This window comes from Eleutherodactylus coqui, chromosome 4 (assembly GCF_035609145.1).
Source record: "Eleutherodactylus coqui strain aEleCoq1 chromosome 4, aEleCoq1.hap1, whole genome shotgun sequence".
Classification (NCBI taxonomy): Eukaryota; Metazoa; Chordata; class Amphibia; order Anura; family Eleutherodactylidae; genus Eleutherodactylus; species Eleutherodactylus coqui.
The window spans coordinates 164,207,435-164,230,108 of NC_089840.1; positions in this window are offsets into that span (position 1 = coordinate 164,207,435).

Consider the following 22,674-nt stretch of genomic DNA (forward strand, 5'->3'; position numbering starts at 1 on the left):
AGTCGCTCATTAATACCCTGCTTTGCGCTTAATTTTTTCTGGCTGCACTGTGCTTTTAATAACTACAGTCATCCTCCAACAGGGAAATCCATATACAGGCTATATAGGCAGTGGGCTTTTTCCCAAAAATTGGAAAAAATACTATATTTGGGCTGCCTGTGACCGTCGTCAGTTTACTGCGTGTCTGCTGGGGGTACTAGTAGTCGCTCATTAATACCCAGCCTTGCGCATAATTTTTTCTGGCTGCACTGTGCTTTCAATAACCACACTCATCCTCCAACAGGGAAATCCATATACAGGCTATATAGGCAGTGGGCTTTTTCCCAAAAATTGGGAAGAAATACAATATTTGGGCTGCCTGTGACAGTCTTCAGTTTACTGCGTGTCTGCTGGGGGTAGTAGTAGTCGCTCATTAATACCCAGCCTTGCGCATAATTTTTTCTGGCTGCACTGTGCTTTCAATAACCACAGTCATCCTCCAACAGGGAAATCTATATACAGGCTATATAGGCAGTGGACTTTTTCCCCAAAATTGGGAAAAAATACTATATTTGGGCTGCCTGTGACCGTCTTCAGTTTACTGCGTGTCTGCTGGGGGTAGTAGTCACTAATTAATACCCAGCCTTGTGCATAATTTTGTTCTGTCCGCACTGTGCTTTCAGTAACCACAGTCATCCTCCAACAGGGAAATCCATATACAGGCTATATAGGCAGTGGGCTTTTTCCCAAAAATTGGGAAAAAATACTATATTTGGGCTGCCTGTGACCGTCTTCAGTTTACTGCGTGTCTGCTGGGGGTAGTAGTCGCTCATTAATACCCTGCTTTGCGCTTAATTTTTTCTGGCTGCACTGTGCTTTTAATAACTACAGTCATCCTCCAACAGGGAAATCCATATACAGGCTATATAGGCAGTGGGCTTTTTCCCAAAAATTGGAAAAAATACTATATTTGGGCTGCCTGTGACCGTCGTCAGTTTACTGCGTGTCTGCTGGGGGTACTAGTAGTCGCTCATTAATACCCAGCCTTGCGCATAATTTTTTCTGGCTGCACTGTGCTTTCAATAACCACACTCATCCTCCAACAGGGAAATCCATATACAGGCTATATAGGCAGTGGGCTTTTTCCCAAAAATTGGGAAGAAATACAATATTTGGGCTGCCTGTGACAGTCTTCAGTTTACTGCGTGTCTGCTGGGGGTAGTAGTAGTCGCTCATTAATACCCAGCCTTGCGCATAATTTTTTCTGACTGCACTGTGCTTTCAATAACCACAGTCATCCTCCAACAGGGAAATCCATAAACAGGCTATATAGGCAGTGGGCTTTTTCCCAAAAATCGGGAAAAAATACTATATTTGGGCTGCCTGTGACCGTCTTCAGTTTACTGCATGTCTGCTGGGAATACTAGTAGTCGCTCATTAATACCCAGCCTTGCGCATAATTTTTTCTGGCTGCACTGTGCTTTCAATAACCACAGTCATCCTCCAACAGGGAAATCCATATACAGGCTATATAGGCAGTGGGCTTTTGTCCAAAAATTGGAAAAAAATACTATATTTGGGCTGTCTGTGACCGTCTTCAGTTTACTGCGTGTCTGCTGGGGGTAGTAGTCGCTCATTAATACCCAGCCATGTGCATAATTTTGTTCTGTCTGCACTGTGCTTTCAATAACCACAGTCATCCTCCAACAGGGAAATCCATATACAGGCTATATAGGCAGCGGGCTTTTTCCCAAAAATTGGGAAGAAATACAATATTTGGGCTGCCTGTGACAGTCTTCAGTTTACTGCATGTCTGCTGGGGGTACTAGTAGTCGCTCATTAATACCCAGCCTTGCGCATAATTTTTTCTGACTGCACTGTGCTTACAATAACCACAGTCATCCTCCAATAGGGAAATCCATATACAGGCTATATAGGCAGTGGGCTTTTTCCCAAAAATTGGAAAAAATACTATATTTGGGCTGCCTGTGACCGTCTTCAGTTTACTGTGTGTCTGCTGGGGGTACAAGTATTCGCTCATTAATACCCAGCCTTGCACATTTTTTTTTCTGGCTGCACTGTGCTTTCAATAACCACAGTCATCCTCCAACAGGGAAATCCATATACAGGCTATATAGGCAGTGGGTTTTTATCCCCAAATTGGGAAGAAATACTATATTTGGGCTGCCTGTGACCATCTTCAGTTTACTGCGTGTCTGCTGGGGGTAGTAGTCGCTCATTAATACCCAGCCTTGCACATTTTTTTTTCTGGCTGCACTGTGCTTTCAATAACCACAGTCATCCTCCAACAGGAAAATCCATATACAGGCTATATAGGCAGTGGGTTTTTATCCCAAAATTGGGAAGAAATACTATATTTGGGCTGCCTGTTACCGTCTTCAGTTTACTGCGTGTCTGCTGGGGGTACTAGTAGTCGCTCATTAATACCCAGCCTTGCGCATAATTTTTTCTGGCTGCACTATGCTTTCAATAACCACACTCATCCACCAACAGGGAAATCTATATACAGGCTATATAGGTAGTGGACTTTTTCCCCAAAATTGGGAAAAAATACTATATTTGGGCTGCCTGTGACCGTCTTCAGTTTACTGCGTGTCTGCTGGGGGTAGTAGTCGCTAATTAATACCCAGCCTTGTGCATAATTTTGTTCTGGCTGCACTGTGCTTTCAATAACCACAGTCATCCTCCAACAGGGAAATCCATATACAGGCTATATAGGCAGTGGGCCTTTTCCCAAAAATTGGGAAGAAATACTATATTTGGGCTGCCTGTGACCGTCTTAAGTTTACTGCGTGTCTGCTGGGGGTAGTAGTCGCTCATTAATACCCAGCCTTGCGCGTAATTTTTTCTGGCTGCACTGTGCTTTCAATAACTACAGTCATCCTCCAACAGGGAAATTCATATACAGGCTATATAGGCAGTGGGCTTTTTCCCAAAAATTGGAAAAAATACTATATTTGGGCTGCCTGTGACCGTCTTCAGTTTACTGCGTGGCTGCTGAGGATACTAGTAGTCGCTCATTAATACCCAGCCTTGCGCATAAATTTTTCTGGCTGCACTGTGCTTTCAATAACCACAGTCATCCTCCAACAGGGAAATCAATATACAGGCTATATAGGCAGTGGACTTTTTCCCCAAAATTGGGAAAAAATACTATATTTGGGCTGCCTGTGACCGTCTTCAGTTTACTGCGTGTCTGCTGGGGGTAGTAGTCGCTCATTAATACCCTGCCTTGTGCATAATTTTGTTCTGTCTGCACTGTGCTTTCAATAACTACAGTCATCCTCCAACAGGGAAATCCATATACAGGCTATATAGGCAGTGGGCTTTTTCCCAAAAATCGGGAAGAAATACAAAATTGGGCTGCCTGTGACAGTCTTCAGTTTACTGCATGTCTGCTGGGGGTACTAGTAGTCGCTCATTAATACCCAGCCTTACGCATAATTTTTTCTGACTGCACTGTGCTTACAATAACCACAGTCATCCTCCAATAGGGAAATCCATATACAGGCTATATAGGCAGTGGTCTTTTTCCCAAAAATTGGAAAAAATACTATATTTGGGCTGCCTGTGACCATCTTCAGTTTACTGCGTGTCTGCTGGGAATACTAGTAGTCGCTCATTAATACCCAGCCTTGTGCATAATTTTTTCTGGCTGCACTGTAGTTTCAATAACCACACTCATCCTCCAACAGGGAAATCCATATACAGGCTATATAGGCAGTGGGCTTTTGTCCAAAAATTGGAAAAAAATACTATATTTGGGCTGTCTGTGACCGTCTTCAGTTTACTGCGTGTCTGCTGGGGGTAGTAGTCGCTAATTAATACCCAGCCTTGCACATAATTTTGTTCTGTCTGCACTGTGCTTTCAATAACCACAGTCATCCTCCAACAGGGAAATCCATATACAGGCTATATAGGCAGTGGGCTTTTTCCCAAAAATTGGGAAGAAATACTATATTTGGGCTGCCTGTGACCATCTTCAGTTTACTGCGTGTCTGCTGGGGGTAGTAGTCGCTCATTAATACCCAGCCTTGCGCATAATTTTTTCTGGCTGCACTGTGCTTTCAATAACTACAGTCATCCTCCAACAGGGAAATCCATATACAGGCTATATAGGCAGTGGGCTTTTTCCCAAAAATTGGAAAAAATACTATATTTGGGCTGCCTGTTACCGTCTTCAGTTTACTGCGTGTCTGCTGGGGGTACTAGTAGTCGCTCATTAATACCCAGCCTTGCGCATAATTTTTTCTGGCTGCACTGTGCTTTCAATAACCACACTCATCCTCCTACAGGGAAATCCATATACAGGCTATATAGGCAGTGGGCTTTTGTCCAAAAATTGGAAAAAAAGACTATATTTGGGCTGCCTGTGACCGTCTTCAGTTTACTGCGTGTCTGCTGGGGGTAGTAGTCGCTAATTAATAGCCAGCCTTGTGCATAATTTTGTTCTGGCTGCACTGTGCTTTCAATAACCACAGTCATCCTCCAACAGGGAAATCCATATACAGGCTATATAGGCAGTGGGCTTTTTCCCCAAAATTGGGAAGAAATACTATATTTGGGCTTCCTGTGACCATCTTCAGTTTACTGCGTGTCTGCTAGGGGTAGTAGTCGCTCATTAATACCCAGCCTTGCACGAAATTTTTTCTGGCTGCACTGTGCTTTCAATAACTACAGTCATCCTCCAACAGGGAAATCCATATACAGGCTATATAGGCAGTGGGCTTTTTCCCCAAAATTGGGAAAAAATACTATATTTGGGCTGCCTGTGACCGTCTTCAGTTTACTGCGTGTCTGCTGGGGGTAGTAGTCGCTCATTAATACCCTGCTTTGCGCTTAATTTTTTCTGGCTGCACTGTGCTTTTAATAACTACAGTCATCCTCCAACAGGGAAATCCATATACAGGCTATATAGGCAGTGGGCTTTTTCCCAAAAATTGGAAAAAATACTATATTTGGGCTACCTGTGACCGTCTTCAGTTTACTGCGTGTCTGCTGGGGGTACTAGTAGTCGCTCATTAATACCCAGCCTTGCGCATAATTTTTTCTGGCTGCACTGTGCTTTCAATAACCACACTCATCCTCCAACAGGGAAATCCATATACAGGCTATATAGGCAGTGGGCTTTTTCCCAAAAATTGGGAAGAAATACAATAATTGGGCTGCCTTTGACAGTCTTCAGTTTACTGCGTGTCTGCTGGGGGTAGTAGTAGTCGCTCATTAATACCCAGCCTTGCGCATAATTTTTTCTGACTGCACTGTGCTTTCAATAACCACAGTCATCCTCCAACAGGGAAATCCATATACAGGCTATATAGGCAGTGGGCTTTTTCCCAAAAATCGGGAAAAAATACTATATTTGGGCTGCCTGTGACCGTCTTCAGTTTACTGCGTGTCTGCTGGGAATACTAGTAGTCGCTCATTAATACCCAGCCTTGCGCATAATTTTTTCTGGCTGCACTGTGCTTTCAATAACCACACTCATCCTCCAACAGGGAAATCCATATACAGGCTATATAGGCAGTGGGCTTTTGTCCAAAAATTGGAAAAAAATACTATATTTGGGCTGACTGTGACCATCTTCAGTGTACTGCGTGTCTGCTGGGGGTAGGAGTCGCTCATTAATACCCAGCCTTGCGCATAATTTTTTCTGGCTGCACTGTGCTTTCAATAACTACAGTCATCCTCCAACAGGGAAATCCATATACAGGCTATATAGGCAGTGGGCTTTTTCCCAAAAATTGGAAAAAATACTATATTTGGGCTGCCTGTTACCGTCTTCAGTTTACTGCGCGTCTGCTGGGGGTACTAGTAGTCGCTCATTAATACCCAGCCTTGCGCATAATTTTTTCTGGCTGCACTGTGCTTTCAATAACCACACTCATCCTCCAACAGGGAAATCCATATACAGGCTATATAGGCAGTGGACTTTTTCCCCAAAATTGGGAAAAAATACTATATTTGGGCTGCCTGTGACCATCTTCAGTTTACTGCGTGTCTGCTGGGGGTAGTAGTCGCTAATTAATACCCAGCCTTGTGCATAATTTTGTTCTGGCTGCACTGTGCTTTCAATAACCACAGTCATCCTCCAACAGGGAAATCCATATACAGGCTATATAGGCAGTGGGCTTTTTCCCAAAAATTGGGAAGAAATACAATATTTGGGCTGCCTATGACAGTCTTCAGTTTACTGCGTGTCTGCTGGGGGTACTAGTAGTCGCTCATTAATACCCAGCCTTGCGCATAATTTTTTCTGACCGCACTGTGCTTTCAATAACCACAGTCATCCTCCAACAGGGAAATCCATATACAGGCTATATGGGCAGTGGGCTTTTTCCCAAAAATTGGGAAGAAATACTATATTTGGGCTGCCTGTGACCGTCTTAAGTTTTTACTGCGTGTCTGCTGGGGGTAGTAGTCGCTCATTAATACCCAGCCTTGCGCGTAATTTTTTCTGGCTGCACTGTGCTTTCAATAACTACAGTCATCCTCCAACAGGGAAATCCATATACAGGCTATATAGGCAGTGGGCTTTTTCCGAAAAATTGGAAAAAATACTATATTTGGGCTGCCTGTGACCGTCTTCAGTTTACTGCGTGTCTGCTGGGGATACTAGAAGTCGCTCATTAATACCCAGCCTTGCGCATAATTTTGTTCTGGCTGCACTGTGCTTTCAATAACCACAGTCATCCTCCAACAGGGAAATCCATATACAGGCTATATAGGCAGTGGACTTTTTCCCCAAAATTGGGAAAAAATACTATATTTGGGCTGCCTGTGACCGTCTTCAGTTTACTGCGTGTCTGCTGGGGGTAGTAGTCGCTCATTAATACCCAGCCTTGTGCATAATTTTGTTCTGTCTGCACTGTGCTTTCAATAACTACAGTCATCCTCCAACAGGGAAATCCATATACAGGCTATATAGGCAGTGGGCTTTTTCCCAAAAATCGGGAAGAAATACAAAATTGGGCTGCCTGTGACAGTCTTCAGTTTACTGCATGTCTGCTGGGGGTACTAGTAGTCGCTCATTAATACCCAGCCTTGCGCATAATTTTTTCTGACTGCACTGTGCTTACAATAACCACAGTCATCCTCCAATAGGGAAATCCATATACAGGCTATATAGGCAGTGGGCTTTTTCCCAAAAATTGGGAAAAAATACTATATTTGGGCTGCCTGTGACCGTCTTCAGCTTACTGCGTGTCTGCTGGGGGTACTAGTAGTCGCTCATTAATACCCAGCCTTGCGCATAATTATTTCTGGCTGCACTGTGCTTTCAAAGACCACAGTCATCCTCCAACAGGGAAATCCATATACAGGCTATATAGGCAGTGGGCTTTATCACAAAAATTTGAAAAAATACTATATTTGGGCTGCCTGTGACCGTCTTCAGTTTACTGCGTGTCTGTTGGGGGTACTAGTAGTTGCTCATTAATACCCAGCCTTGCGCATAATTTTTTTCTGGCTGCACTGTGCTTTCAATAACCACAGTCATCCTCCAACAGGGAAATCCATATACAGGCTATATAGGCAGTGGGCTTTTTTCCCAAAAATTGGAAAAAATACAATATTTGGGCTGCCTGTGACCGTCTTCAGTTTACTACGTGTCTGCTGGGGGTACTAGTATTCGCTCATTAATACCCAGCCTTGCACATAATTTTTTCTGGCTGCACTGTGCTTTCAATAACCACAGTCATCCTCCAACAGGGAAATCCATATACAGGCTATATAGGCAGTGGGCTTTTTCCCCAAAATTGGGAAAAAATACTATATTTGGGCTGCCTGTGACCGTCTTCAGTTTACTGCGTCTCTGTTGGGGGTACTAGTAGTCGCTCATTAATACCCAGCGTTGTGCATAATTTTTTCTGACTGCACTGTGTTTTCAATAACCACAGTCATCCTCCAACAGGGAAATCCATATACAGGCTATATAGGCAGTGGGCTTTTTCCCAAAAATTGGGAAAAAATACTATATTTGGGCTGCCTGTGACCGTCTTCAGCTTACTGCGTGTCTGCTGGGGGTACTAGTAGTTGCTCATTAATACCCAGCCTTGCGCATAATTATTTCTGGCTGCACTGTGCTTTCAATGACCACAGTCATCCTCCAACAGGGAAATCCATATACAGGCTATATAGGCAGTGGGCTTTATCACAAAAATTGGAAAAAATACTATATTTGGGCTGCCTGTGACCGTCTTCAGTTTACTGCGTGTCTGCTGGGGGTAGTAGTCGCTCATTAATACCCAGCCTTGTGCATAATTTTGTTCTGTCTGCACTGTGCTTTCAATAACCACAGTCATCCTCCAACAGGGAAATCCATATACAGGCTATATAGGCAGTGGGCTTTTTCCCAAAAATTGGAAAAAAATACAATATTTGGGCAGCCTGTGACCGTCTTTAGTTTACTACGTGTCTGTTGGGGGTACTAGTATTCGCTCATTAATACCCAGCCTTGCACATAATTTTTTCTGGCTGCACTGTGCTTTCAATGACCACAGTCATCCTCCAACAGGGAAATCCATATACAGGCTATATAGGCAGTGGGCTTTTTCACAAAAATTGGAAAAAATACAATATTTGGGCTGCCTGTTACCGTCTTTAGTTTACTGCGCGTCTGCTGGGGGTACTAGTAGTCGCTCATTAATACCCAGCCTTGCGCATAATTTTTTCTGGCTGCACTGTGCTTTCAATAACCACACTCATCCTCCAACAGGGAAATCCATATACAGGCTATATAGGCAGTGGACTTTTTCCCCAAAATTGGGAAAAAATACTATATTTGGGCTGCCTGTGACCATCTTCAGTTTACTGCGTGTCTGCTGGGGGTAGTAGTCGCTAATTAATACCCAGCCTTGTGCATAATTTTGTTCTGGCTGCACTGTGCTTTCAATAACCACAGTCATCCTCCAACAGGGAAATCCATATACAGGCTATATAGGCAGTGGGCTTTTTCCCAAAAATTGGGAAGAAATACAATATTTGGGCTGCCTATGACAGTCTTCAGTTTACTGCGTGTCTGCTGGGGGTACTAGTAGTCGCTCATTAATACCCAGCCTTGCGCATAATTTTTTCTGACCGCACTGTGCTTTCAATAACCACAGTCATCCTCCAACAGGGAAATCCATATACAGGCTATATAGGCAGTGGGCTTTTTCCCAAAAATTGGGAAGAAATACTATATTTGGGCTGCCTGTGACCGTCTTAAGTTTACTGCGTGTCTGCTGGGGGTAGTAGTCGCTCATTAATACCCAGCCTTGCGCGTAATTTTTTCTGGCTGCACTGTGCTTTCAATAACTACAGTCATCCTCCAACAGGGAAATCCATATACAGGCTATATAGGCAGTGGGCTTTTTCCCAAAAATTGGAAAAAATACTATATTTGGGCTGCCTGTGACCGTCTTCAGTTTACTGCGTGTCTGCTGGGGATACTAGTAGTCGCTCATTAATACCCAGCCTTGCGCATAATATTGTTCTGGCTGCACTGTGCTTTCAATAACCACAGTCATCCTCCAACAGGGAAATCCATATACAGGCTATATAGGCAGTGGACTTTTTCCCCAAAATTGGGAAAAAATACTATATTTGGGCAGCCTGTGACCGTCTTCAGTTTACTACGTGTCTGTTGGGGGTACTAGTATTCGCTCATTAATACCCAGCCTTGCACATAATTTTTTCTGGCTGCACTGTGCTTTCAATGACCACAGTCATCCTCCAACAGGGAAATCCATATACAGGCTATATAGGCAGTGGGCTTTTTCACAAAAATTGGGAAAAAATACAATATTTGGGCTGCCTGTGACCGTCTTCAGTTTACTACGTGTCTGCTGGGGGTACTAGTATTCGCTCATTAATACCCAGCCTTGCACATAATTTTTTCTGGCTGCACTGTGCTTTCAATAACCACACTCATCCTCCAACAGGTAAATCCATATACAGGCTATATAGGCAGTGGGCTTTTTCCCCAAAATTGGGAAAAAATACTATATTTGGGCTGCCTGTGACCGTCTTCAGTTTACTGCGTCTCTGTTGGGGGTACTAGTAGTCGCTCATTAATACCCAGCCTTGTGCATAATTTTTTCTGACTGCACTGTGTTTTCAATAACCACAGTCATCCTCCAACAGGGAAATCCATATACAGGCTATATAGGCAGTGGGCTTTTTCCCAAAAATTGGGAAAAAATACTATATTTGGGCTGCCTGTGACCGTCTTCAGCTTACTGCGTGTCTGCTGGGGGTACTAGTAGTCGCTCATTAATACCCAGCCTTGCGCATAATTATTTCTGGCTGCACTGTGCTTTCAATGACCACAGTCATCCTCCAACAGGGAAATCCATATACAGGCTATATAGGCAGTGGGCTTTATCACAAAAATTGGAAAAAATACTATATTTGGGCTGCCTGTGACCGTCTTCAGTTTACTGCGTGTCTGTTGGGGGTACTAGTAGTTGCTCATTAATACCCAGCCTTGCGCATAATTTTTTTCTGGCTGCACTGTGCTTTCAATAACCACAGTCATCCTCCAACAGGGAAATCCATATACAGGCTATATAGGCAGTGGGCTTTTTCCCAAAAATTGGGAAAAAGTACTATATTTGGGCTGCCTGTGACCGTCTTCAGTTTACTGCGTCTCTGTTGGGGGTACTAGTAGTCGCTCATTAATACCCAGCGTTGCGCATAATTTTTTCTGACTGCACTGTTTTTTCAATAACCACAGTCATCCTCCAACAGGGAAATCCATATACAGGCTATATAGGCAGTGGGCTTTTTCCCAAAAATTGGGAAAAAATACTATATTTGGGCTGCCTGTGACCGTCTTCAGCTTACTGCGTGTCTGCTGGGGGTACTAGTAGTCGCTCATTAATACCCAGCCTTGAGCATAATTATTTCGGGCTGCACTGTGCTTTCAATGACCACAGTCATCCTCCAACAGGGAAATCCATATACAGGCTATATAGGCAGTGGGCTTTATCACAAAAATTGGAAAAAATACTATATTTGGGCTGCCTGTGACCGTCTTCAGTTTACTGCGTGTCTGTTGGGGGTACTAGTAGTTGCTCATTAATACCCAGCCTTGCGCATAATTTTTTTCTGGCTGCACTGTGCTTTCAATAACCACAGTCATCCTCCAACAGGGAAATCCATATACAGGCTATATAGGCAGTGGGCTTTTTCCCAAAAATTGGAAAAAATACAATATTTGGGCAGCCTGTGACCGTCTTCAGTTTACTACGTGTCTGTTGGGGGTACTAGTATTCGTTCATTAATACCCAGCCTTGCACATAATTTTTTCTGGCTGCACTCTGCTTTCAATGACCACAGTCATCCTCCAACAGGGAAATCCATATACAGGCTATATAGGCAGTGGGCTTTTTCACAAAAATTGGAAAAAATACAATATTTGGGCAGCCTGTGACCGTCTTCAGTTTACTACGTGTCTGCTGGGGGTACTAGTATTCGCTCATTAATACCCAGCCTTGCACATAATTTTTTCTGGCTGCACTGTGCTTTCAATAACTACAGTCATCCTCCAACAGGGAAATCCATATACAGGCTATATAGGCAGTGGGCTTTTTCCCAAAAATTGGAAAAAATACTATATTTGGGCTGCCTGTTACCGTCTTCAGTTTACTGCGCGTCTGCTGGGGGTACTAGTAGTCGCTCATTAATACCCAGCCTTGCGCATAATTTTTTCTGGCTGCACTGTGCTTTCAATAACCACACTCATCCTCCAACAGGGAAATCCATATACAGGCTATATAGGCAGTGGACTTTTTCCCCAAAATTGGGAAAAAATACTATATTTGGGCTGCCTGTGACCATCTTCAGTTTACTGCGTGTCTGCTGGGGGTAGTAGTCGCTAATTAATACCCAGCCTTGTGCATAATTTTGTTCTGGCTGCACTGTGCTTTCAATAACCACAGTCATCCTCCAACAGGGAAATCCATATACAGGCTATATAGGCAGTGGGCTTTTTCCCAAAAATTGGGAAGAAATACAATATTTGGGCTGCCTATGACAGTATTCCGTTTACTGCGTGTCTGCTGGGGGTACTAGTAGTCGCTCATTAATACCCAGCCTTGCGCATAATTTTTTCTGACCGCACTGTGCTTTCAATAACCACAGTCATCCTCCAACAGGGAAATCCATATACAGGCTATATAGGCAGTGGGCTTTTTCCCAAAAATTGGGAAGAAATACTATATTTGGGCTGCCTGTGACCGTCTTAAGTTTACTGCGTGTCTGCTGGGGGTAGTAGTCGCTCATTAATACCCAGCCTTGCGCGTAATTTTTTCTGGCTGCACTGTGCTTTCAATAACTACAGTCATCCTCCAACAGGGAAATCCATATACAGGCTATATAGGCAGTGGGCTTTTTCCCAAAAATTGGAAAAAATACTATATTTGGGCTGCCTGTGACCGTCTTCAGTTTACTGCGTGTCTGCTGGGGATACTAGTAGTCGCTCATTAATACCCAGCCTTGCGCATAATTTTGTTCTGGCTGCACTGTGCTTTCAATAACCACAGTCATCCTCCAACAGGGAAATCCATATACAGGCTATATAGGCAGTGGACTTTTTCCCCAAAATTGGGAAAAAATACTATATTTGGGCTGCCTGTGACCGTCTTCAGTTTACTGCGTGTCTGCTGGGGGTAGTAGTCGCTCATTAATACCCAGCCTTGTGCATAATTTTGTTCTGTCTGCACTGTGCTTTCAATAACTACAGTCATCCTCCAACAGGGAAATCCATATACAGGCTATATAGGCAGTGGGCTTTTTCCCAAAAATCGGGAAGAAATACAAAATTGGGCTGCCTGTGACAGTCTTCAGTTTACTGCATGTCTGCTGGGGGTACTAGTAGTCGCTCATTAATACCCAGCCTTGCGCATAATTTTTTCTGACTGCACTGTGCTTACAATAACCACAGTCATCCTCCAATAGGGAAATCCATATACAGGCTATATAGGCAGTGGGCTTTTTCCCAAAAATTGGAAAAAATACAATATTTGGGCAGCCTGTGACCGTCTTCAGTTTACTACGTGTCTGTTGGGGGTACTAGTATTCGCTCATTAATACCCAGCCTTGCACATAATTTTTTCTGGCTGCACTGTGCTTTCAATGACCACAGTCATCCTCCAACAGGGAAATCCATATACAGGCTATATAGGCAGTGGGCTTTTTCACAAAAATTGGAAAAATACAATATTTGGGCAGCCTGTGACCGTCTTCAGTTTACTACGTGTCTGCTGGGGGTACTAGTATTCGCTCATTAATACCCAGCCTTGCACATAATTTTTTCTGGCTGCACTGTGCTTTCAATAACCACACTCATCCTCCAACAGGGAAATCCATATACAGGCTATATAGGCAGTGGGCTTTTTCCCCAAAATTGGGAAAAAATACTATATTTGGGCTGCCTGTGACCGTCTTCAGTTTACTGCGTCTTTGTTGGGGGTACTAGTAGTCGCTCATTAATACCCAGCGTTGTGCATAATTTTGTTCTGACTGCACTGTGTTTTCAATAACCACAGTCATCCTCCAACAGGGAAATCCATATACAGGCTATATAGGCAGTGGGCTTTTTCCCAAAAATTGGGAAAAAATACTATATTTGGGCTGCCTGTGACCGTCTTCAGCTTACTGCGTGTCTGCTGGGGGTACTAGTATTCGCTCATTAATACCCAGCCTTGCACATAATTTTTTCTGGCTGCACTGTGCTTTCAATAACCACACTCATCCTCCAACAGGGAAATCCATATACAGGCTATATAGGCAGTGGGCTTTATTACAAAAATTTGAAAAAATACTATATTTGGGCTGCCTGTGACCGTCTTCAGTTTACTGCGTGTCTGTTGGGGGTACTAGTAGTTGCTCATTAATACCCAGCCTTGCGCATAATTTTTTTCTGGCTGCACTGTGCTTTTAATAACCACAGTCATCCTCCAACAGGGAAATCCATATACAGGCTATATAGGCAGTGGGCTTCTTCCCAAAAATTGGAAAAAAATACTATATTTGGGCTGCCTGTGACCGTCTTCAGTTTACTGCGTGTCTGCTGGGGGTACTAGTAGTCGCTCATTAATACCCAGCCTTGCGCATAATTTTGTTCTGGCTGCACTGTGCTTTCAATAACCACAGTCATCCTCCAACAGGGAAATCCATATACAGGCTATATAGGCAGTGGGCTTTTTCCCAAAAATTGGGAAAAAATACTATATTTGGGCTGCCTGTGACCGTCTTCAGCTTACTGCGTGTCTGCTGGGGGTACTAGTAGTCGCTCATTAATACCCAGCCTTGCGCATAATTATTTCTGGCTGCACTGTGCTTTCAATGACCACAGTCATCCTCCAACAGGGAAATCCATATACAGGCTATATAGGCAGTGGGCTTTATCACAAAAATTGGAAAAAATACTATATTTGGGCTGCCTGTGACCGTCTTCAGTTTACTGCGTGTCTGTTGGGGGTACTAGTAGTTGCTCATTAATACCCAGCCTTGCGCATAATTTTTTTCTGGCTGCACTGTGCTTTCAATAACCACAGTCATCCTCCAACAGGGAAATCCATATACAGGCTATATAGGCAGTGGGCTTTTTCCCAAAAATTGGGAAAAAGTACTATATTTGGGCTGCCTGTGACCGTCTTCAGTTTACTGCGTGTCTGCTGGGGGTAGTAGTCGCTAATTATTACCCAGCCTTGTGCATAATTTTGTTCTGGCTGCACTGTGCTTTCAATAACCGCAGTCATCCTCCAACAGGGAAATCCATATACAGGCTATATAGGCAGTGGACTTTTTCCCCAAAATTGGGAAGAAATACTATATTTGGGCTGCCTGTGACCGTCTTCAGCTTACTGCGTGTCTGCTGGGGGTACTAGTAGTCGCTCATTAATACCCAGCCTTGCGCATAATTATTTCTGGCTGCACTGTGCTTTCAATGACCACAGTCATCCTCCAACAGGGAAATCCATATACAGGCTATATAGGCAGTGGGCTTTATCACAAAAATTGGAAAAAATACTATATTTGGGCTGCCTGTGACCGTCTTCAGTTTACTGCGTGTCTGTTGGGGGTACTAGTAGTTGCTCATTAATACCCAGCCTTGCGCATAATTTTTTTCTGGCTGCACTGTGCTTTCAATAACCACAGTCATCCTCCAACAGGGAAATCCATATACAGGCTATATAGGCAGTGGGCTTTTTCCCAAAAATTGGGAAAAAGTACTATATTTGGGCTGCCTGTGACCGTCTTCAGTTTACTGCGTCTCTGTTGGGGGTACTAGTAGTCGCTCATTAATACCCAGAGTTGCGCATAATTTTTTCTGACTGCACTGTGTTTTCAATAACCACAGTCATCCTCCAACAGGGAAATCCATATACAGGCTATATAGGCAGTGGGCTTTTTCCCAAAAATTGGGAAAAAATACTATATTTGGGCTGCCTGTGACCGTCTTCAGCTTACTGCGTGTCTGTTGGGGGTACTAGTAGTCGCTCATTAATACCCAGCCTTGCGCATAATTATTTCTGGCTGCACTGTGCTTTCAATGACCACATTCATCCTCCAACATGGAAATCCACATACAGGCTATATAGGCAGTGGGCTTTATCACAAAAATTGGAAAAAATACTATATTTGGTCTGCCTGTGACCGTCTTCAGTTTACTGCGTGTCTGTTGGGGGTACTAGTAGTTGCTCATTAATACCCAGCCTTGCGCATAATTTTTTTCTGGCTGCACTGTGCTTTCAATAACCACAGTCATCCTCCAACAGGGAAATCCATATACAGGCTATATAGGCAGTGGGCTTTTTCCCAAAAATTGGAAAAAATACAATATTTGGGCAGCCTGTGACCGTCTTCAGTTTACTACGTGTCTGCTGGGGGTACTAGTATTCGCTCATTAATACCCAGCCTTGCACATAATTTTTTCTGGCTGCACTGTGCTTTCAATGACCACAGTCATCCTCCAACAGGGAAATCCATATACAGGCTATATAGGCAGTAGGCTTTTTCACAAAAATTGGAAAAAATACAATATTTGGGCAGCCTGTGACCGTCTTCAGTTTACTACGTGTCTGCTGGGGGTACTAGTATTCGCTCATTAATACCCAGCCTTGCACATAATTTTTTCTGGCTGCACTGTGCTTTCAATAACCACAGTCATCCTCCAACAGGGAAATCCATATACAGGCTATATAGGCAGTGGGCTTTTTCCCAAAAATTGGGAAAAAATACTATATTTGGGCTGCCTGTGACCGTCTTCAGTTTACTGCGTGTCTGCTGGGGGTAGTAGTCGCTAATTAATACCCAGTCTTGCGCATAATTTTTTCTGACTGCACTGTGTTTTCAATAACCACAGTCATCCTCCAACAGGGAAATCCATATACAGGCTATATAGGCTGTGGGCTTTTTCCCAAAAATTGGGAAAAATACTATATTTGGGCTGCCTGTTACCGTCTTCAGTTTACTGCGTCTCTGTTGGGGGTACTAGTAGTCGCTCATTAATACCCAGCGTTGTGCATAATTTTTTCTGACTGCACTGTGTTTTCAATAACCACAGTCATCCTCCAACAGGGAAATCCACATACAGGCTATATAGGCAGTGGGCTTTTTCCCAAAAATTGGGAAAAAATACTATATTTGGGCTGCCTGTGACCGTCTTCAGCTTACTGCGTGTCTGCTGGGGGTACTAGTAGTCGCTCATTAATACCCAGCCTTGCGCATAATTATTTCTGGCTGCACTGTGCTTTCAATGACCACAGTCATCCTCCAACAGGGAAATCCATATACAGGCTATATAGGCAGTGGGCTTTATCACAAAAATTGGAAAAAATACTATATTTGGGCTGCCTGTGACCGTCTTCAGTTTACTGCGTGTCTGTTGGGGGTACTAGTAGTTGCTCATTAATACCCAGCCTTGCGCATAATTTTTTTCTGGCTGCACTGTGCTTTCAATAACCACAGTCATCCTCCAACAGGGAAATCCATATACAGGCTATATAGGCAGTGGGCTTTTTCCCAAAAATTGGGAAAAAGTACTATATTTGGGCTGCCTGTGACCGTCTTCAGTTTACTGCGTCTCTGTTGGGGGTACTAGTAGTCGCTCATTAATACCCAGCGTTGCGCATAATTTTTTCTGACTGCACTGTTTTTTCAATTACCACAGTCATCCTCCAACAGGGAAATCCATATACAGGCTATATAGGCAGTGGGCTTTTTCCCAAAAATTGGGAAAAAATACTATATTTGGGCTGCCTGTGACCGTCTTCAGCTTACTGCGTGTCTGCTGGGGGTACTAGTAGTCGCTCATTAATACCCAGCCTTGAGCATAATTATTTCGGGCTGCACTGTGCTTTCAATGACCACAGTCATCCTCCAACAGGGAAATCCATATACAGGCTATATAGGCAGTGGGCTTTATCACAAAAATTGGAAAAAATACTATATTTGGGCTGCCTGTGACCGTCTTCAGTTTACTGCGTGTCTGTTGGGGGTACTAGTAGTTGCTCATTAATACCCAGCCTTGCGCATAATTTTTTTCTGGCTGCACTGTGCTTTCAATAACCACAGTCATCCTCCAACAGGGAAATCCATATACAGGCTATATAGGCAGTGGGCTTTTTCCCAAAAATTGGAAAAAATACAATATTTGGGCAGCCTGTGACCGTCTTCAGTTTACTACGTGTCTGTTGGGGGTACTAGTATTCGTTCATTAATACCCAGCCTTGCACATAATTTTTTCTGGCTGCACTCTGCTTTCAATGACCACAGTCATCCTCCAACAGGGAAATCCATATACAGGCTATATAGGCAGTGGGCTTTTTCACAAAAATTGGAAAAAATACAATATTTGGGCAGCCTGTGACCGTCTTCAGTTTACTACGTGTCTGCTGGGGGTACTAGTATTCGCTCATTAATACCCAGCCTTGCACATAATTTTTTCTGGCTGCACTGTGCTTTCAATAACTACAGTCATCCTCCAACAGGGAAATCCATATACAGGCTATATAGGCAGTGGGCTTTTTCCCAAAAATTGGAAAAAATACTATATTTGGGCTGCCTGTTACCGTCTTCAGTTTACTGCGCGTCTGCTGGGGGTACTAGTAGTCGCTCATTAATACCCAGCCTTGCGCATAATTTTTTCTGGCTGCACTGTGCTTTCAATAACCACACTCATCCTCCAACAGGGAAATCCATATACAGGCTATATAGGCAGTGGACTTTTTCCCCAAAATTGGGAAAAAATACTATATTTGGGCTGCCTGTGACCATCTTCAGTTTACTGCGTGTCTGCTGGGGGTAGTAGTCGCTAATTAATACCCAGCCTTGTGCATAATTTTGTTCTGGCTGCACTGTGCTTTCAATAACCACAGTCATCCTCCAACAGGGAAATCCATATACAGGCTATATAGGCAGTGGGCTTTTTCCCAAAAATTGGGAAGAAATACAATATTTGGGCTGCCTATGACAGTATTCCGTTTACTGCGTGTCTGCTGGGGGTACTAGTAGTCGCTCATTAATACCCAGCCTTGCGCATAATTTTTTCTGACCGCACTGTGCTTTCAATAACCACAGTCATCCTCCAACAGGGAAATCCATATACAGGCTATATAGGCAGTGGGCTTTTTCCCAAAAATTGGGAAGAAATACTATATTTGGGCTGCCTGTGACCGTCTTAAGTTTACTGCGTGTCTGCTGGGGGTAGTAGTCGCTCATTAATACCCAGCCTTGCGCGTAATTTTTTCTGGCTGCACTGTGCTTTCAATAACTACAGTCATCCTCCAACAGGGAAATCCATATACAGGCTATATAGGCAGTGGGCTTTTTCCCAAAAATTGGAAAAAATACTATATTTGGGCTGCCTGTGACCGTCTTCAGTTTACTGCGTGTCTGCTGGGGATACTAGTAGTCGCTCATTAATACCCAGCCTTGCGCATAATTTTGTTCTGGCTGCACTGTGCTTTCAATAACCACAGTCATCCTCCAACAGGGAAATCCATATACAGGCTATATAGGCAGTGGACTTTTTCCCCAAAATTGGGAAAAAATACTATATTTGGGCTGCCTGTGACCGTCTTCAGTTTACTGCGTGTCTGCTGGGGGTAGTAGTCGCTCATTAATACCCAGCCTTGTGCATAATTTTGTTCTGTCTGCACTGTGCTTTCAATAACTACAGTCATCCTCCCACAGGGAAATCCATATACAGGCTATATAGGCAGTGGGCTTTTTCCCAAAAATCGGGAAGAAATACAAAATTGGGCTGCCTGTGACAGTCTTCAGTTTACTGCATGTCTGCTGGGGGTACTAGTAGTCGCTCATTAATACCCAGCCTTGCGCATAATTTTTTCTGACTGCACTGTGCTTACAATAACCACAGTCATCCTCCAATAGGGAAATCCATATACAGGCTATATAGGCAGTGGGCTTTTTCCCAAAAATTGGAAAAAATACAATATTTGGGCAGCCTGTGACCGTCTTCAGTTTACTACGTGTCTGTTGGGGGTACTAGTATTCGCTCATTAATACCCAGCCTTGCACATAATTTTTTCTGGCTGCACTGTGCTTTCAATGACCACAGTCATCCTCCAACAGGGAAATCCATATACAGGCTATATAGGCAGTGGGCTTTTTCACAAAAATTGGAAAAATACAATATTTGGGCAGCCTGTGACCGTCTTCAGTTTACTACGTGTCTGCTGGGGGTACTAGTATTCGCTCATTAATACCCAGCCTTGCACATAATTTTTTCTGGCTGCACTGTGCTTTCAATAACCACACTCATCCTCCAACAGGGAAATCCAGGCTATATAGGCAGTGGGCTTTTTCCCCAAAATTGGGAAAAAATACTATATTTGGGCTGCCTGTGACCGTCTTCAGTTTACTGCGTCTCTGTTGGGGGTACTAGTAGTCGCTCATTAATACCCAGCGTTGTGCATAATTTTGTTCTGACTGCACTGTGTTTTCAATAACCACAGTCATCCTCCAACAGGGAAATCCATATACAGGCTATATAGGCAGTGGGCTTTTTCCCAAAAATTGGGAAAAAATACTATATTTGGGCTGCCTGTGACCGTCTTCAGCTTACTGCGTGTCTGCTGGGGGTACTAGTATTCGCTCATTAATACCCAGCCTTGCACATAATTTTTTCTGGCTGCACTGTGCTTTCAATAACCACACTCATCCTCCAACAGGGAAATCCATATACAGGCTATATAGGCAGTGGGCTTATTCCCAAAAATTGGGAAAAAAATACTATATTTGGGCTGCCTGTGACCGTCTTCAGCTTACTGCGTGTCTGCTGGGGGTACTAGTAGTCGTTCATTAATACCCAGCCTTGCGCATAATTATTTCTGGCTGCACTGTGCTTTCAATGACCACAGTCATCCTCCAACAGGGAAATCCATATACAGGCTATATAGGCAGTGGGCTTTATTACAAAAATTTGAAAAAATACTATATTTGGGCTGCCTGTGACCGTCTTCAGTTTACTGCGTGTCTGTTGGGGGTACTAGTAGTTGCTCATTAATACCCAGCCTTGCGCATAATTTTTTTCTGGCTGCACTGTGCTTTTAATAACCACAGTCATCCTCCAACAGGGAAATCCATATACAGGCTATATAGGCAGTGGGCTTCTTCCCAAAAATTGGAAAAAAATACTATATTTGGGCTGCCTGTGACCGTCTTCAGTTTACTGCGTGTCTGCTGGGGGTACTAGTAGTCGCTCATTAATACCCAGCCTTGCGCATAATTTTGTTCTGGCTGCACTGTGCTTTCAATAACCACAGTCATCCTCCAACAGGGAAATCCATATACAGGCTATATAGGCAGTGGGCTTTTTCCCAAAAATTGGGAAAAAATACTATATTTGGGCTGCCTGTGACCGTCTTCAGCTTACTGCGTGTCTGCTGGGGGTACTAGTAGTCGCTCATTAATACCCAGCCTTGCGCATAATTATTTCTGGCTGCACTGTGCTTTCAATGACCACAGTCATCCTCCAACAGGGAAATCCATATACAGGCTATATAGGCAGTGGGCTTTATCACAAAAATTGGAAAAAATACTATATTTGGGCTGCCTGTGACCGTCTTCAGTTTACTGCGTGTCTGTTGGGGGTACTAGTAGTTGCTCATTAATACCCAGCCTTGCGCATAATTTTTTTCTGGCTGCACTGTGCTTTCAATAACCACAGTCATCCTCCAACAGGGAAATCCATATACAGGCTATATAGGCAGTGGGCTTTTTCCCAAAAATTGGGAAAAAGTACTATATTTGGGCTGCCTGTGACCGTCTTCAGTTTACTGCGTGTCTGCTGGGGGTAGTAGTCGCTAATTATTACCCAGCCTTGTGCATAATTTTGTTCTGGCTGCACTGTGCTTTCAATAACCGCAGTCATCCTCCAACAGGGAAATCCATATACAGGCTATATAGGCAGTGGACTTTTTCCCCAAAATTGGGAAGAAATACTATATTTGGGCTGCCTGTGACCGTCTTCAGCTTACTGCGTGTCTGCTGGGGGTACTAGTAGTCGCTCATTAATACCCAGCCTTGCGCATAATTATTTCTGGCTGCACTGTGCTTTCAATGACCACAGTCATCCTCCAACAGGGAAATCCATATACAGGCTATATAGGCAGTGGGCTTTATCACAAAAATTGGAAAAAATACTATATTTGGGCTGCCTGTGACCGTCTTCAGTTTACTGCGTGTCTGTTGGGGGTACTAGTAGTTGCTCATTAATACCCAGCCTTGCGCATAATTTTTTTCTGGCTGCACTGTGCTTTCAATAACCACAGTCATCCTCCAACAGGGAAATCCATATACAGGCTATATAGGCAGTGGGCTTTTTCCCAAAAATTGGGAAAAAGTACTATATTTGGGCTGCCTGTGACCGTCTTCAGTTTACTGCGTCTCTGTTGGGGGTACTAGTAGTCGCTCATTAATACCCAGAGTTGCGCATAATTTTTTCTGACTGCACTGTGTTTTCAATAACCACAGTCATCCTCCAACAGGGAAATCCATATACAGGCTATATAGGCAGTGGGCTTTTTCCCAAAAATTGGGAAAAAATACTATATTTGGGCTGCCTGTGACCGTCTTCAGCTTACTGCGTGTCTGTTGGGGGTACTAGTAGTCGCTCATTAATACCCAGCCTTGCGCATAATTATTTCTGGCTGCACTGTGCTTTCAATGACCACATTCATCCTCCAACATGGAAATCCACATACAGGCTATATAGGCAGTGGGCTTTATCACAAAAATTGGAAAAAATACTATATTTGGTCTGCCTGTGACCGTCTTCAGTTTACTGCGTGTCTGTTGGGGGTACTAGTAGTTGCTCATTAATACCCAGCCTTGCGCATAATTTTTTTCTGGCTGCACTGTGCTTTCAATAACCACAGTCATCCTCCAACAGGGAAATCCATATACAGGCTATATAGGCAGTGGGCTTTTTCCCAAAAATTGGAAAAAATACAATATTTGGGCAGCCTGTGACCGTCTTCAGTTTACTACGTGTCTGCTGGGGGTACTAGTATTCGCTCATTAATACCCAGCCTTGCACATAATTTTTTCTGGCTGCACTGTGCTTTCAATGACCACAGTCATCCTCCAACAGGGAAATCCATATACAGGCTATATAGGCAGTAGGCTTTTTCACAAAAATTGGAAAAAATACAATAT